This window comes from Choloepus didactylus, chromosome 26 (genome assembly GCF_015220235.1).
Source record: "Choloepus didactylus isolate mChoDid1 chromosome 26, mChoDid1.pri, whole genome shotgun sequence".
NCBI lineage: Eukaryota > Metazoa > Chordata > Mammalia > Pilosa > Megalonychidae > Choloepus > Choloepus didactylus.
This window is the reverse complement of record NC_051332.1, coordinates 14,479,452-14,483,103: the sequence shown is the minus strand read 5'-3', so window position 1 is coordinate 14,483,103 and position 3,652 is coordinate 14,479,452.

The following is a 3,652-nucleotide window of genomic DNA, read 5'->3' as shown; positions in this document are numbered from 1 at the left end:
CTGGGTTGTCACTATTTATACAGTAGGAGTTATCTTGGCTCTCACACCTTTTTTTCTGCATCCTCATAACTTATTTGCTTATTTTCACCATTCTCAAGATCATTTTTAATTAGAGAAAACAGCCTTTTACTCTTTTGGCAGCCACCTGACATTGGAGGTGGTGTTGTTCAAGGGCATGGGAATTACTGTCTACTTCAGCCTTTCCTTCTCTTATATTCCTGTGAGGAATACACTGTAATATATCATGGATAATGTGGTGAAACTGATGCTGAATCCTTTCATCTATACCCTAAGGAGTAGGGACATGAAGTGAGAACTCATGAAAATGTGTAAGTGCACAGACTTATCTGAAAATAGGAATTCAATAACTGAATTAATGCTAGTTTAGTCACAAAAGAAAGTGGGTCCCTAGAGGGCAATAATAGTACCAAATCAAGATAATCTTTTATTAAATATTTCCTTTATAATTGAAAATATTACACACTTCACATGGATTTTCAAATATACTCTTTATTTAATTCTGTTTCATTGAGATAAATTAACATACCATACAATCATCCACAGTGTACAATTGTTCATATTACCATCATATAGTTGGGCATTCACCACCATCAATTTTTGAACATTTTCATTACTCCATCCATAAAAATAATAATAAAAATACAGGTAAAGAAGAACACCCACAGCATCCATTCCCACTTCCGCTCATTATTCATTTAATTTTTGTCTCCATTTTTCTATTCATGTGTCTACACACTGCATAAAGGGAGTGTGAGCCACAAGGTTTTCACAATCACACAGTCAAACCATGTAAGTTATATAGTCTTATAATCACCTTCAATAATCAAGGCTACTGGGTGGGAGTTCAACAGTTTTAGGTATTTCCTTTGAGGTATTACAATGAAATGAAAACTGAAAAGGAATATCTATATAATGCATAAGAATAACCTCCAGAATGATCTCTTGATTCCTTTAGAAACTCTCAGTCAGGGAAACTTTATTTTATTTCATTTCTCTTCCCCTTCTGGTCAAGAAGGCTTTCTCAATACTATGATGTTTGGTCCAGGCTCATCACCAGGAGTCATGTCCCATGTTGCCAGGAAAATTTACACCCCTAGGCATCATGTCCCACATAGGGAGGAGGGCAGTGAATTTACCTGCCATGTAGGCCAAGAGAGAAAATACACATCTGAGCAACAAAAGATATTTTCTTGGGGTGACTAGGCACACAGTTATAAATACACTTATCCTCTACTTTGTGGTAACAAGCTTCAAAAACACAAGCCCAAAGATTGAGTGCTCAGCCTTCTAAATTGGTAGACAACAATGCTTGTGAGACTATCAGTAATTCTCCAGGTGGGGGAGTTAAATTTTTCCATATTTTTCCCTGTCCTTCAAGGAGGTTTTGCAAAAACATTTTTATTGTCTGCCCAAATCACTTTGGGATTTATCAGGGCTTCAAACTAACCTGTACAAACCAAGAAGATCTCACTCTCCGTTCAAAGTTCCATGTAATTATTGTACTTGAATAAAATAACCATACAGGCAAAATTATATACTGTGCTACAGAAAATATAGATTTTCCACCAAATAAATATCTCTTCCTTTAGTCTAACTCAGAAGTTGAAGTTTAAAGGCACCTCCATATTGTTCTTTATGCTTTAGTCTCATTTGCCTTAATCTTATCCAGAGCCACTTCAATCATGTCTCTAACTAAAGTCTGAACTCTTTTTCAGGTGTTTTAACAGTTGCTGCATGGGGTAATACTGACATTCATAGCTGCTGAACTCTAGATCTGAGTTGCAGAGACTGACCAGGTTATACACAAAGAGCTCAGCATCTCAGAATTTAGGGATAAACATTACAACTCAAGAATAGATGTGACTATTGTAAGAATTTACAATCTAGTATCCTTTAAAATAATCCTTGCCCTGACAACCTATGCTCTGAGACTCAATCCTGAGATTTTGCGCATGACAGACAGACATTATTAATGAGGTGTTACAAAGTTTGTCTTTTCATTTCTGGTTTATATCACTCAAAATCCTGTCCTTGAGGTCCATACACCTAATTGCTTTACAAATTCATTCCTTCTTGTAACCACTCAATATTCTATTGTGTGCATACACCACAGTTCTTTCACTAATCTTTTCATCAGTGGATGTACCTTAGGCCACCCCATCCATTGCAAATCTGAATACTACTGCCATAAAAACCAGTGTGCAAACATCCATTTGTATTCCTGTTCTGTTACTCCATCTATATACACAATAATAGGATGACAGGAATTTAGGGCAACCTCATTTAGATTATTGTGGAAATACTACACTGTCCTCCAAATGGGCTGCACCATTTCACTTCCCCACCACAAAGCATCACATAACCCTCCCTTATATCCCCCATTTATAGATATTTGGCTTTACTGTGTTACCTTTCTTACAATGAATGGAAACATATTATGATGCAACTGTTAACTCTAGACCCTAGTTTGCATTGATTATATTTTTCACAATACAATCCCATTTTCAACCCCTTGTAAAGTTGGCATTCATTTGTTCTCCAACATGTAAAAACATTTTTATATTTGTAAATTTAATTACAATCATAGACCACCCTAGGTTTCACTAAGTTATACAGTCACAGTCTTTACCTTCTATCTTTCCTTCTGGTGTCATGCATGCCCCTAGCCTTCCTCTTTCAACTAAACTCACAGACAACATTGATTTGCAGTTACCTAATAGCCAATGAAGTTGAGCACATTTTCATGTTTTTACACCTTTTGTATTTCCTCTTCATAAAAGTGTCTATCCATGTCTTTTGCCCATTTTCAACTGGAGTGTTTGTCATTTGTTGCTGAGTTGCAGGATCTCCTTATATATTCTGGATATTAAACCCTTATCTGATATGTGGATTCCAAATATTACTTGCCATTGCATAGGCTGACTTCTTACTTTTCTGTCAAAGTCCTTTGTTGCATAAAATTGTTCAATTTGAGGAGATCCCCATTATCCATTTCTTCTTTCATTGATTAACCTTTGGGTATATGGTCTAGGAAACAATGTTCTGTGACAATATCTTTAAGATATTTCTTTATACTTTCTTCTAAATATTTTATTTTCTTTGATCTAATATTTAGGTTTTTGATCTATTTTGAGTTAATTTTAATATATTCTTATTGTCTAACTTACATATATACATAGCAGTGATAACTTTAAAGTATAATTTAACAACTAGTGAGCAAATTTCAAATAACATTATGGGTTACAATTCCACAATTTTATCTAATACCTTATTATGAAATATAACATTTTTGCAGAAAATTGATAACTGCTGAAACACAATTTACAAGTAGTTATATAGGTAATTTCAAGAATGTTATGGTTTACATTTCCAGCTTCAGTTACTTCCTTATTGTGAACTATACACACACACACACACACACACACACACACACACACACACACATATACATATATATACACATACAGAAAGGTGATAACTTTCAAAATAGAATTTATTGAGTAGCTATAGAGCAAATTTCAAAGAATGTTAAGGGTTACAATTCTACCATCTCAGTTGTTTCCTTCTAGCTATTTTAATACCTTAGCATTTTAAAAATATTCATATAAAGATTCTGTGTTTGTAATTCTTT